Genomic DNA, 15,579 nt, shown 5'->3' with positions numbered 1-15,579 from the left:
CACACCCTGCGAGGAATTCCACATCCTCAAATGATCAGGCAAGGTCACTTAAGCCCTGACATTTGCTATTAAGATTTTACAGATTGTCTCACTCTCTCTCTCTCTCTCTCTCTCTCTCTCTCTGTATGTGTGTGTGTGTGTGTTTGTGTGTGTGTGGGGTCGCCTCTCAAAGCCTCGATTGAACTGGAAAATGCTCTCTTCTTCCGAAAAACAACAGCTAATGGCAGAATGTTTTTGTTGTTGTTGTTGAACTGGGCCTTTGGCGAATCGTCTTTTCATGTTTAGTTATATAAAGTTATATAAAGATGTGAAGCCAAAAATAATTTTGCAGACAATAAGACACACACAAGAGCTTTTACTGGTTAAAATGAGCTGAAACAACACAATTTTGAGATTATTTTGGGGGACAACTTAATCAAAATATTTATTTATATATTATATAATAAATATTTTTATTATTATATTACATTGACACTGTATTATCAATCAATAAATATAAAATGTTTATAGTAAAATAAAATATTAAATGTGATTAATGATATGATAATAATAATAATAATAAAAAACAAAAATAATAACAATAGTAATAACAATCATCTAACAATAAAAATATTATTACTATAATAGGATAATAGTAATAGTAATAATATTATTTTGGGTTAGATTATTGTTATTATTATTATTAACTGCTATAAATACTAAAACAATAAACTATAATAATAATTAATATAATTATCAATAACAATAATAACAATAATAATAGCAATAATAGCAATCATCTAACAAAATATTATTATTATTATTATTATTACTTTAATAATAATAATAATAACAATCATCAAACAATAAAAAATATTATTACTATTACTATATTTATAATCATAATAGTAATAGTAATAATCATTTTAAATAATTAAAATTAATTAAATAAATAATAAAATAATAACAATCATTTAACAATAAAATATCATTATTACTGTTGTTATTATTATTATCATTGTAGTAACAGTAATAATATTTTTATTGTTAGAAGATTGTTATTATTGCTGTTATTATTAATAATAATATAAAATATTATCATTGTTTGTCATTATTTTACTATTTATAGTAAATAATAATAATAATGATAATAATTAATTTAATTAAATAATTAATAATTAATAATAATTTCCTGCATCATTACTGGATTTCAATAAGTGAAACCTTTTATATTAATTTTTATATTATATTATCTTTTAATATATATTTTTTTATTCTTTATCATTAAATTTTACAATAATTTGTGCTGATTTTTAATAATAGTATTATTATTTCAAATATGAAATCACTTTATATTGATATGATTTATATCCATAAAACAGTAGCCAAATTGAGCTGCTTTTCAAACAAGCACAACTAAATTTAAATCAGAATTTTTATAACTATCCTAAAATACCATTTGTATAACCATAAAAATCGCGCAGCACTCTTTCTCTGTGTCCTGTATCTGTGGTCATCATTCATCTGTGAATGTGTCCACATTTTAGCAAGTCAGACAATGCAGATTGTGTGTGTAATTATGTCCGCTTAAGTGATTATTTGTTCTTGGACCTCACCCATGTCTGCCGGCGACACCATGTCTGAGCACCTTTATTTGGGGGCCTGCAGAAAGATCTGTCCACCCATTCTCTGCACTCGTCTTCAGTCTTCATGCGTTGAGTATTGTCCAATCAGCTCTTCAACGTAGCCTTTGTTACCTCATCTTTCCTTTAGATAGTCTCTGAGGGCCGAAAACATAGTGTGTGGCCTTTTAGTCTCTTAAAGGAACACACACCTTATATTTTTTTGCTCTCCTTAGCTTCTCTAAGAGTTAAACAGCTGAGTTTTATCAGATTTGAATCCATTCAGTCTGGTAAGAGCACGTTTAGCTTAGCTTAGCATAGATCATTGAATTGTATTAGCTTATTAGCATCTCTCTTAAACAGATCAAAAAAGACTTTATAATTATTATTTTTTTGTATTTAAAGCTTGAATCTTTTGTAGAAGCTTTGTTGACCAACGGAAAATGAAAAGTTGCTAGATTCTAGGTCCAAATAACTAGGAACAATACTCTTATTCTGGCGTAGTAATTGAATCGGATTAGACCATTAGCATCTCACTTAAAAAAAAAAAAAGAGTTTTTTTTTAATTGTTTTCTATTAAAAGCTTGGCTGTTTTGTTGTAACGTTGTGCCCTATGAACAACAGAAAATCAAAAAACTAATTTCTAGGTGGAAATGGCTAGGAATTATACTTATATTCTGGAGAAATCATCAAGGAATTTTGCTGCTGTACCACGGCTGAAGCAAGCACAGTGATATTATCCAGTGCCTGAAAATAGTCCCCAGCTATGTAACTAGTTAACAACACTGTGTAACATCATTGCGATTGCTTCAGCCATGATATAACAGCAGAGTTCCTTAATTTTTAAACCAGAATATGCCATATGTTTATTTTATTTGTGCGAAACTTCAATTGTGTGTGGCTGTTAAGTCTCTTAAAGGAACACTCCAGTTTTTTTTGGGAATTAGGCGAGTTAGGCTCAGTTTTTAATTCATTTTAAATCCATTCAGCGGATGTTTAAGTTTGGTGGGAGCACTTTTAGCTTAGCTTAGCATAGATCATTGAATCAGATTAGACCATTAGCATCTCGCTCAGAAAAATTTTAAAAATCAATTTGTAATTTTTTTGTGTTTAACACTTGACTCTTTTGTAGTAACTTTGTGTATTATGACCAAAAGAATGAAAAGTTGCTATTCTTTATGTCGAAATGGCTATGAACTCTACTCATATTCAGAATGCGAGTATAATTCCAAGCCATATCTTTAGTTTACTTATGTGGAACTCGAATCGTGCATGGCTGTTTAGTCTCTTAAAGCACTCTACTTTCTTGCAAATAGACTCATTTTACAATTTCCCAAAGAGTTAAACAGTTGAGTTTTATTGAGTTTAAATATATTTAGTTGATCTCAGGGGGTGTTTTTAGCTTAGCTTAGCATAGATCATTGAATTGGATTAGACCATTAGCATCTCGCTTAAAAAAAATAAAATTGTAAACATTTTTTTATATTTTAAAGCTTGACTCTTTTGTTGTACCTTTGGGTACTAAGACAGAAAATTAAAAATGGCTTTTTTCCTGGTCAGAATGACGGAGCGAAGATAGTTCCTAGGCACATCAGCCTAGAAAATACTGGACTTAAACTTTTCCGTCAGCCTAAGTAGAAGAGCCAAGCTTTACAAAAAAACAAAACAAAACCATGACATGCTAATGGTCTAATCTGATTCATTGATTTATGCTAAGCTAAGCTAAAAGTGCTCCCGTCAGATCTAGAGATCAGCTGAATGCATTAAAAAATGGTAAAACTGCTACTTTAACTGTAGGTAACTTGTAAAATGAGCCCAAAAAGTGTAGTGTTTCTTAAATAAGCCTCCAGAGAGTGTGTGTGTGTGTGTGTGTGTGTGTGTGTGTGTGTGTGTGTGTGTGTGTGCGTGTGTGTGTGTGTGTTTTGTAAAGCCGGCAATCTCTGCCTTCAAGGTGGCTTTGGGCTGGTTGGGTGGGTTTTCTCGGGGCAGGGGTGCGAGGGTATTTCTAGCTCTCGGGGCAGAGGTTGGACTATGCCAGCCTTCCCCCACCGAGCCGTTTCCTTTCAAAAACACTCGTCAGGAAACCACTTCAAACAATCACATTCCGTGCAGAGAAAGGTCTGCACCACTCCTGGAACTTGGGAAAACCTCTCCCTTCCCCTCGCAAGGCGACTCTGTTTCTCCGGCTCGCTCTCATGAGTGAATCTCCATCTCGCCAGATGTTCACATGCACACATGCGCAGTCGTGTGCTCTAATAAACAGTGGTACTTAAAAATCGTACTCAAGGAAAAAAACTATTGCGTGCCAAAAAATACAGTGCAAGTAGAGTAAACACAGTTGATTATTAGCCCCCCTTTGATTTGTTTTTCTTTTTTAAATATCTCCCAAATTATATTTTACAGAGCAAGGAAATTTTCGCAGTATGTCTGATAATATTTTTTCTTCAGTAGAAAGTTTTATTTGTTTTATTTTGGCTAGAATAAAAGCAGATGTTAATTTTTATAAAGCCATTTTAGGGACAAAATTATTAACCCCTTAAGCTTTTCTTTTTTCCAATAATCTACAGAACAAACCATCGTTATACAATAGCTTTCCTAATTACCCTAACCTTCCTAGTTAACCTGATTAACATAGTTAACCCTTTAAATGTCACTTTAAGCTGTATAGATGTGTCTTGAAAATTATCTAGTCAAATATTATTTACTGTCATCATGGCAAAGATAAAATAAATCAGTTATTAGAAATGAGTTATTAAAACTATTATGTTTAGAAATGTGCTGAAAACAATCTCAGTTAAACCAAAATTGGGGCAAAAAATAAACAGGGGGGAGAAAGCAAATAATTCAGGACGGCTATTAATTCTGACTTCAGCTTTGCCTTTTCTAAACTACTTAAAGCGTGAGTAAAGAGTAGCCCTCCTAAAAGTAGTCCTCGAGTAATGAGTCGTATTATGCAGTGGAAATGATTCCCTGCATCAGTAGCTATGTTTCCATTCCACTGATTTTATGTGCATTTTGCAATATTCCATGCTGTCTCATGCCAATTTGTAACGTTTGATTTAGTGGCTAATTTGTAATTGTGCGATCTCATTTGTATATTTTTTTAGGAATTGCTCATCATCAGTGCTGGTTGGATTTAGGGGTGGTCATTTTCATGTGCATTATCATAGGACTGATTTTGTATGAATTTGTACGAATTAGCCACTTTAATTCCTGTTAATTAGGCAATGATATTAAAACACAAATATTATAACGTGAAGTGGACGCTGATAACAATTAGTGCGGATCCAAACGCAGGTTTATTAAGTGATCAGGCAAGCGATGGTCAACAAAGGGGCAAACAGATGTGCACAGGAAATCCAGAGTCGTAGTCAAATAACAGGCAGATGATCAGTACAGGCAGGCAGCAGGCAACGTAAACAAGCAAACAAGGCGAGGGTCACAAACACAGCAAGGAATCGTTTGCAATCGCTTGGGACCTGCTGAATAAAAAATAGTTTCCCAAGTCGTTCAAGAATCATTGCTGTAAGTCCATAATGTGTATATGTTAGTTGTAATACTACAACTCCTTGAAATGTTTAAAAAAAAAACTAAAATTCAAATTTGCCTGGTGTTTTTTTTTATTCATAACTGTTGAAGAATACTTTGTGTGTCTATTTAGACCTGATAGTTCATTTAAATAAATAATAAGCTTTGCTGGTATGATTGTTAATAGTAGCCTGCTTTGTTAAATTTACATTAAAGCATTATAATCATATGACGAATACACAAACCGCTTTTCGGGGGGTCTGTCATGGTGTACAACTTGAGTACTAAGAATTATTTGACAACGTCGTCACTGTTAACGAAAACAAACTGGAATCTTACTTTCGGTTTATTTGCGTTAATTGCAAGTGACGAGGGTGACGCAGTGGCGCAGTAGGTAGTGCTGTTGCCTCACAGCAAGAAGGTCGCTGGGTCGCTGGTTCGAGCCTCGGCTCAGTTGGCGTTTCTGTGTGGAGTTTGCATGTTCTCCCTGCGTTCGTGTGTGTTTCCTCCAGGTGCTCCGGTTTGCCCCACAGTCCAAAGACATGCGTTACAGGTGAATTGGGTAGGCTAAATTGTCCGTAGTGTATGAGTGTGTGTGTGTGTGAATGTGTGTGTGTGTGGATGTTTCCCAGAGAGTAGCTGGAAGGGCATCCACTTGCTAGATAAGTTGGCGGTTCATTCCGCTGTGGCGACCCCGGATTAATAAAGGGACTAAGCCGACAAGAAAATGAATGAGTGAATGAATTGCAAGTGACGTGACAGGTGCAGGTGTCGATTGTTAATGACGTCACTTGCATAGGAAGCGTGGGTGCCTGAGCGTGCAAGTCTGAAGGTGCAAGTGCAACTCTGCAGCCAGACCCTTCTCGAACCCAGCATTTCTTATAGTGAAGTTAATAGTTTGTTTACAGTTTGAATTATGCATTTAAATACAGCGTGACCATAATTACACTCATCATTTTCGATTCATCAGCCTGCTGCCTTGATATATTTCCAATTTCAACCTTTGCATTTTCCTCCCAGACACTTATTTTAGCATTACCCCAGCATATTATGGAGATGTTTTGCGTTTGGAATTCTAAGCAGCTTTAACGTCAGACTGAAATATTCAAGGATGGGCAAAAATAAACCTCAGCCTGCTCTTTCCTAACATGAGGATCACACTCTTTGCTCTCTGTTTATATAATACCTCATGTTCACCTTTTAAAAGTCTCACAGCTGATGTAGAGAGACCTTCGCTTTTCTTCCATTGCGTCAAGGCTGTAACGCTGTCCTTCATAAATAACAATTATAGCCTGCTAGGTTCTCTATTATTACCTCCATATTGCTGTTTATTGTTTGTGCGTCAGTGTGTTTCCCTGTCGAGGTGCACAAATGACCTCACATGACCTCACAGCTGTTGGTGTTTAAGGCTTCTGATTGGCTGATTCCTTTATTCAATCAAACAGGCTGCGAAAGGATGCAGGACATATTGATTTAATTAGTGATAGTTGGCTTGATGGAGGCCTTGTTGCCATGGAGACAGTGGGTTGGGCAGTGAGATCTACAGCAGCAGAGAGGGAATGATGGCCTTTAAACGCACTCACATAGATGCACACACACTTACACTTGTACAGCTATCTTTATGGGGACTTCTCTTAGGTGTAATGATGTTTATAGTGTACATACTGTAAATATTATCCTCAACCATACCCAGCCATACTCATAACGCCACCCCTCACATGAATACATTTTCAAAATGTTTCATTCAGTTTGATTTACGAGCCTTTTTCCTAATGGGGACCAAAAAATGTCCCCACAAGGTCAAAATTCCAACATAGGCTCGTTCTGAAAACGTAGCCCTATAAGAGAATTTTGTAGCCAGAGAAACGTATGGCTGCGTTTCGTCTTTATTACGAACTCTACGGGGTGGTATGCCATTCCTTTTCGCATTTACCAGCTGACCACTTACCTCAGTGTGCCGTCAATGAAAACTTTTATTTCGTATGCCATTAAATACAAGCAATAGTAATTATTCACAAGTAATTAGCAAATCAGTCATGATCGATTTAAATTATTTATGATTGATCAAAATTAGGCCCAATCAGTCGAAATCAGGCATGACCAATCGAAAATTAAACATTTCAAAATTAGTCGCAATCAATTGTAATTAGGTAAGATCAATCGAAATTAACCACGATTAATCGAAAGTTAGCCACAGCGAATTGAACTTAGTCATGATTAATTGGAATTAGCTGCGATCAATTGAAATTTGCTGTGATTAATCCAAGTTAGTCACGATCAATCAAAATTAGCCATGGTCAATCTAAATTAGTCATGATCAATTAAAATTAGTTGTGATTGATCAAAATTAGCCACAATTAATGGAGATCAGGCATGACCAATCGAAATTAATCACGGCCATTCAAAATTAGCAGTGATTAATCGATATTAGCCACTATCAATTGTAATTAGGTATGATTAATCGCAATTAACCACGATTAATCGAAATTTAGCCACAGCAAATGGCTAGCAAAAAGAATCGAAACCTGTCACGATCAATTGAAATTTGCTGTGATCAATCAAAATTTGCCATTATTTATCCAAATTAGTCACGATCAATCGAAATTTGCCATGGTTAATCGAAATTAGTTGTGAGTAATAGATATTAGCCAGGACAAATCAAAATTAGGCAGTACAAATTGAATTTTGTCACGGCCAATCAAAATTAGCAGTGATTAATCTAAAATAGCCGCAATCAATCGAAGATAGGCATGACCAATCAAAATGAATCATGATTAATCGAATTTTAGCCACAATGATATTAGTCATGATCAATCGAAATTTGTTGTGAATAATACAAACTAGTTACGATGAATCGAAATTAGCCACGGACAATTGAAATTAGTCATGATTAGCCACAACCAATCCAAATCAGGTATGACCAATTAAAATCAGTCATGGCTAATTGAAACTAGCATTGATCAATTGAAATTAGCCACAATCAATCAAAATCAGTCACGATTATTGAAATTACTCATGATTAACTAAAATCAGTCATGACTAATCAAAATTAGCAATGATTAGTCTAAATTATCCACAGCAAATTGAAATTAGTCTAAATTAGTCATGAACAATTTAAATGAGCTCTCATCAATCGAAATTTGTAGTGATTAATCCAAATTAGTCACGATCAATTAAAATTAGCCACAGTCAATCTAAATTAGCCTTGATCAATCTAAATTAGCTACGAAAAATTGAAATTAAACATGATCAATTGAAATTTGAGATTAATTGAGATCACGATCAATAGAAAGCCATGGTCAATTGAAATTAGCCATGGCCAATCAATATCAGGCATAACTAATCAATATTAGTCACGACTAATCTAAATTAGCAGTGGTTAATTGAAATTAGCCGTGACCAATCGAAACTAAGCTTGATTCATTGAAATTTCCCATGGTCAATCGAAATTAGTCATAATCAATTAAAATAAGCCATGATTAATTCGAAATCAGCTACGACCAATCAAATTAGTCATGATTAATCGAAATCAGCCACGACCAATCGAAATTAGTCATGATTAATTAAAATCAGCCACAATTGATCAAAATTAATCACGGATAGTTGAAATTAGTCATGTTCAGTTGAAATTAGCCATGATTAATCTAAATCAGCTACGACCAATTGAAATTAGACATGAATAATCGAAATCAGAAATGACCAATCGAAATTAGTCATTATTAATCGAAATCAGCCACAACCTATCGAAATTAGTCATGATTAATTCAAATCAGCCACAATTGATCAAAATTAATCACAGATAGTTGAAATTAGTCATGTTCAGTTGAAATTAGCCATGATTAATCTAAATCAGCTACGACCAATTGAAATTAGACATGAATAATCGAAATCAGAAATGACCAATCGAAATTAGTCATTATTAATCGAAATCAGCCACGACCTATCAAAATTAGTCATGATTAATTCAAATCAGCCACAATTGATCAAAATTAATCACGGATAGTTGAAATTAGTCATGTTCAGTTGAAATTAGCCATGATTAATCTAAATCAGCTACGACCAATTGAAATTAGACATGAATAATCAAAATCAGAAACGCGATTCGAAATTAGTCATGATTAATCTAAATCAGCCTCGACCTATCGAAATTAGCCATGCTTAATTAAAATCAGCCACAATTGATCAAAATTAATCACGGATAGTCAAAATTAGTCATGATCAATCGAAATTATTCATGATTAATCTAAATCAGTCATGACTAATTAAAATAGCCACAACCAATCAAATTTAGTCATGATTAATTGAAATTAGATGTGATTAATCATATTAATAATTTTCCCAGCGAAACTAATCTGTCAATTGGGTAAGCAAAATAATCTTATTTCAAACTGAAAACAGGATTATTTTGCAGAGTATTTGACTTATTTCAAGGAAAAACTTACTTAATTTTAACTTATTATTTCTGGAAACAAAACAGCAAGAAAAGGCTTCTTGATTTAAGAATTTCGAGATATCTGGACTAGAAACAAGACTTTAACTTAAAGAACGAAGCCTTCTTTTGCAGTTTAGCATCCCACATTATCCCAGACATTCCGTGGTTGAAGCCACAGCAGCTACCGTTTACTGTAACTTCACTGACATTTTTACAACTTCCCCATATGCGTGCGTTTCGCTCTTACCCACCATGTAGGAGTCTCCTTTTCGGAAGTGAGGTTTATCTGTTCCTCTCTCCCAGTAACTTTCCCTCTCCCACGGTAGCGACCTGCCCTTTCTGGGTCATGTTAACAAAACATTGGCTTTCCTCCCCCCCCAGTTCTCCAGTAGATGGTTTATTCCAGTCATTCCACCGCACTGGCACCAGTTCACTTCTGCTTTTGGATTGCTGGTGTCTGACTGTGTTTGTTGATCGGTAAGTCTCCTGCCAGGGGTTTATCTATCTGGGCTTCTGTGAGCGCTGCTGGATGTGTTTGCTTGTTGAGAGAAATCTTTGGAGTTTTTTATGTAAGGCTGTGTTCAGAATAGGATGTATACTGTGTAAAACTGCACACTGTAAACTGAGCACTGCGAAAAATTGATTGTTTTGTTTTTGTTTTCAGTTCTTAAATCAAGAAACATTTTGTAGAGTATGCGCTATTGTTTAGTTTCAGAAATAATAATGTCAAAATTAAGGAAGTCTTTCCTTTAAAAAAATAAGTTAAATAAACTTGTTTTGTTATTCGTTTAATTTGTTTATTTTTAAAGTAAAATCTTGATTAATTTTTAAACAAGCTATCTTCCTTCCATATCATATCCATAAAGAAAGAAAACTAAGAAAACAGATTTGTTTATCTTTTGCTTACAAAAAAAAAGAGATAAAAAATGAGATATTGGCTCGATTTAAGTTTTTTGGTTAAGGGTAAGAAAATGGATAAACGACTTTAAAATTTCTTATACAAATGTATGCAGTGCTGAAACGCCGATATTTCTCTGATTGGTTAACCAAATCTCATGACATCGCCTTCAAAATAAAAGTCCTCTGCGAATCAGAATTATTTATTTATATATAAACTAAGTTTACATATTCTATCATTTGATCAGTTAGCAGGCTGCATTCATTGCGTATGTAAAAATGAAATAAAAACGTAAATTACCAGTATTATTACACATTTGTCATTAAAATATATGCATTATGGAGCAGAACCTAATTTGCATGATTGCTTCCGAGCAAAGCCTATATAATAATAATAATAATAATTACAGGTCGAGCCTTGGCTGGGTCAGTTGGCGTTTCTGTGTGGAGTTTGCATGTTCTCCCTGCGTTCGCGTGGGTTTTCTCTGGGTGCTCCGGTTTTTCCCACAGTCCAAAGACATGCGGTACAGGTGAACTGGGTAGGCTAAAATTGTCCGTAGTGTATGAGTGTGTATTGATGATTCCCAGTGATGGGTTGCAGCTGGAAGGGCATCCGCTGCTTAAAACATGTGCTGGATAAGTTGGTGGTTTATTCCACTATGGTGACCCTGGATTAATAAAGTCGAAAAGAAAATGAATGAATGAATGAATGAATGAATGAATGAATGAATGAATGGCTTTATTCTGTTAAAACAACCACCTGGATATACTTGATCCTACTCATCACATGCTTGCTACAAAATAAAAATAAATTAGACAAAAAATTGTTTTGAGCTGTATTTGTTGATTAATACTTTAATTAAAGGCAAAACTATGAGTAAACACTAACATATCTATTATTCAGTCACAAAATGGCGCCAAACAGTCCAAACTGCTGTGATCTCATAAGGAAACGTAACTATTTTACGTTTTGTCAGTTTAGTGGTTAATTTCTTTGTTTTTAATGGCTCAGACCCCACCCCTTAACCAGGGCCAGACGGAATCTGCGGACGTTTTTTGCTATTTCTGCTGAGAATTTTGGTAAAAATCTGCAGATTTATGCGAAATTATTTTGGGAGAATCCAGCGGACTATCATAACTAAAACCTTAATATATGAAATAAAAAGTAATAAATTACTGAATAAAAATGGAATAATTTCAGATTTACACATTTACTCAAGTAAATAAACAGAATTAATGATTGTTTAAAAATCTGCGGAATTCTGTGGAAAATCTGCGAAATTCTGCGCGTGCTGATTCCGTGTGGGCCTACCCCTAACCCAACCGTCAACAGGAAATTAGCAAATCGTACTAAATTGTATAAATGAGATTGCACAGATTCATTCATTCAAATTAGCCACTAAATCAAAAAGTTACGAATTGCTACAAGATGGCGTTGGCATAACAGACAAGCATATACATTTATATTTACATATTTTATGTAAATTTAAGTGTGAAAGCATTCACAAATATGGGCATTTTGATTTTCCAATGTGACCCTACTACACGCAAAAAAGACGTTTGCTGTTTGCTCAAACTACTTATTTCAAGAGTTCCCACTTAGATATGCTTAGTGTTTATAGCAGGTTTGGGATGCTGTCCCGGGAGAGAACCTTGAGCGCAGAGATACTTGAGCCCTAGGGGGATTATTAGGGGATTTTTAGGGGATCAGGTAGGTCTCGAGAGCTCCCTCTTAGAAAAGGGAGAAAAGAGAGGAGATGGGGTGGGAGAGGGGATTCTTCCAAAACGAAAATAGAGTAGTAGAGAGAAAACGATCCATTTATAGTAAGCTTGGACCACTCTATCGTATTATTATACTGATTATAGGTGAGAATCTAGTCGTGCTCAATCATACCACGTGCTCCTCTCGAATTTAGTTTGTGAAACTTCACTTAAAATAAACTGAACCAGTTGAGAAGTTTTGTTCCTAAACAGCAAACTCAGTGTCACACCCCTGCTCTGATTATGGTACACTCCAATTTACTCATTCAATCTCTGGCCAATCAGGACTGCCTCAAGGGCTTTATTAACCGCACCTGTGCCCACAGTTTATAAACACAATTATTCAGGATTTGTGACAACTGTTTTGTGTTTTATGTTCAATCCACTTAAATTGATCAAAACTAATAAGTTAACTCCTCCATGTTGTCCCAACACAAATGGAAATGGTATAAAACCCAGCATTTTTACAGTGTAAACCCCAAAATATGTGCAGACTGTGTGGACGCTGCACTTTGCACATCACTGTCAGTGTTGTTATCTGAGTGTGGAATGTGAAAGGTTTTCAATGCTGACTAAAGAAACAATGTTCAACATTAATAGCTGTCATTTTTTTATGAAAGCTAAAAGCATAAAAGCACAACACGCTGTTAGCTGTCATCCGTTTAATTGTGCAGCAATTAACTAACATGAAAGAACGCAGCCGCTGCCTTGATCTGCATCTTGCTCTCAGCGACTTGAATGTGGAGCGGTTGTGCAAATGGTTTGTTGGTGGCTCATGCTGGGTGAAATCTCACATCCAAATATCATTTATTACTTCTGTCTTATGGAAATGGATGATTGAGTGCAGTAGTTTGTTTTATGGCAAACAGTATGCTGTAGTATGGAGTCTTCCTTACAGAAAGTTTGCATAATCATTTATTCATTCATTTTCCTTTGGGGTAGTTCCTTTATTCATCATGGCTTGCCACAGCAGACTGAACCGGCAACTTATCCAGCATATATTTTACAAAGCGCATGCCCTTCCAGCCGCAACCTAGTACTGGGAAACACCCATAAACACTCATTCACACACTTATATGCTATGGCCAATTTAGTTAATTCAATTCATCTATAGCACATGTCTTTTGGGGAAACCAGAGCACCTGGAGGAAACCCACACGAACACTGGGAGAACATGCAAACTCCACACAGAAACGCCAACCGAGTTGGCCAGGGCTCAAACTAGCAACCTTCTTGCTGTGAGGCGACAGTGCTAACCACTGAGCCACCGTGCCGCTGTATGCATAATGTGAACAGCAGCAAATTGTTCTTGGCGCTTCGTGTGATTACAGTTGAACCACTAAAGTCCAGTGAAACATTTAGACAAAAGTTTGTTTTTGGACTTTTAATGTACGTTTCTGTATCTCAAAGATGAGAGAGCTCTCTGATTTCATCTAAAATATCTTAATTTCTGTTCCAAAGATGTACGAAGGTCTCATATTTTGAAACGACATAGCATCTTGCTCAAAACATTCTCAATATTTTTTCATTTAAAGCTTGACTCTTTTTTTTTTTGAGTGAGATGCTAATGGTCTAATCCGATTGAATGATTTATGCTAAGCTAAGCTAATCAGCTGAATGTTAAACTTAACTGTTTTACTTTAGGTGACTTGTAAAATGAGTCTTACATAAAAAAGGTGGAGTGTTCAGGTCAGGTCCTCACCAACACTAAACATAAAGGAGAGCTAACATAAAAAGTTATGTTAATTGTCCTATTTAAAGCTTGACTCTTTTTTTTTTTTTTGAGTGAGATGCTAATGGTCTAATCCGATTCAATGATTTATGCTAAGCTAAGCTAATCAGCTGAAAGTTAAACTTAACTGTTTTACTTTAGGTGTACTTGTAAAATAAGTCTTTTATAAAAAAGGTGGAGTGTTCCCTTAAAGACAAGTCCTCACCAACATATAACAAAGGAAAGCTAATTTAAAGGAAAACTAACATTAGGAGTTCTGATCATTTAACGCTTGACTCTCTTTGTTCTCTCTCTCTTTTTGAGTGAGATGCTAATGGTCTAACCCGATTCAATGATTTATGCTAGGCTAATCAGCTGAATGGATTTAACAATGGTGAAACTTAAGTGTTTTTCTCTAGGCGACTTGTAAAATAAGTCCATTTAAAAAAAGTGGAGTGTTCCTTTAAGGTCAGGTCCTCACCAAAACAAAACAAAGGAGAGCTAACATAAAGAGTTCTGATAATTGTCCTATTTAAAGTTTGACTCTTTTTTTTTTTTTTTTTAAACATTTTTGAGTGAGATGCTAATGGTCTAATTCAATTCAATGATTTATGCTAAGCTAAGCTCACCAGCTGAATGGATTCAAAAATGGTAAAACTGTTTTACTGTTGGCGACTTGTAAAATGAGTCTATATCCAAAAAGTGGAGTGTTCCTTTAAGTCAGGTCTTCACCAAAACATAACATAAAGGACTGCTAACATAAAGAGTTCTGATAATTGTCCTATTTAAAAGCTTTATTCTTTTTTTTTTGTGAGATGCTAATGGTCTAATCCAATTCAATTATTTATGCTAAGCTAATCTTATCGTTTCAACTGTTTTACTCTAGGCGACTTGTAAAATGAGTCCATTTCTAAAAAAAAAGTGGAGTATTCATCTAAGTCAGGTCTTAACGAAAACATAACATAAGGAGGGCTATCATAAAGGGTTCTGGTAATTTTACTATTTATAAAGCTTGACTCTTTTTTGTTTTACTTTTTTGAGTGAGATGCTAATGGTCTTATCCGGTTCAATGGTTTATATTAAGCTAGGCTAATCGGCTGAATGGATTCAGCAATGGATTCGACTGTTTTACTCTATAGGTGACTTGTAAAATGAGTCCATTTCCAAAAAAAGTGGAGTGTTCCTTTAAGTCAGGTCTTTACGAAAACATAACATAAAGGAGAGCTAACATAAAGAGTTCTGATAAGTTTCTTATTTAAAGCTTGACTATTTTTTAAGTGAGATGCTAATGGTCTAATCCGATTCAAAGATTTATGCTAAGCTAAGCTAAACTGTTTTCTCTATAGGTGACTTGTAAACTGAGTCTACTTCCAAAAAATAGTGAAGTGTTCCTTTGAGTCAGGTTCTCACCAAAACATAACAAAGGACAGGAAACAAAGAGTTCTGATAATAAAAATAATAAATAAATATAAAATAAAAGCTTAACACTTTTTTTAAAACTTTTTTTTGAGTGAGATGCTAATAGTCTAATCCAGTTCAATGTTTCATGCTAAGCTAAGCTAATCAGCTGAATGGATTCAAAAATGCTCAACTGTTTTAGGTTAAGAAAAAAAGTGAAGTGTTTATTTAAGTCAGGTATTCTTCAAAAT

General features: G+C 34.7%; 1 protein-coding gene across 6 annotated transcripts in view; it reads left to right on the top strand.

Annotated features, from left to right (window-relative positions):
* ece2b (endothelin converting enzyme 2b) overlaps window positions 1-15,579 on the top strand; it is a 151,286-nt gene that overhangs the window by 41,555 nt on the left and 94,152 nt on the right. For 2 of the 6 annotated variants that reach the window (XM_073923321.1, XM_017351044.4), the window contains exon 1: window positions 9,994-10,038. The gene's annotated coding sequence lies outside the window, so the exon portion shown is untranslated. 6 annotated transcript variants of the gene reach the window in all.

The sequence above is a fragment of the Danio rerio genome, chromosome 15, assembly GCF_049306965.1.
Source record: "Danio rerio strain Tuebingen ecotype United States chromosome 15, GRCz12tu, whole genome shotgun sequence".
NCBI classification, from domain to species: Eukaryota; Metazoa; Chordata; class Actinopteri; order Cypriniformes; family Danionidae; genus Danio; species Danio rerio.
Note: the sequence above shows the minus strand (reverse complement) of the source record. Positions and strands in the feature narration are given on the sequence as shown.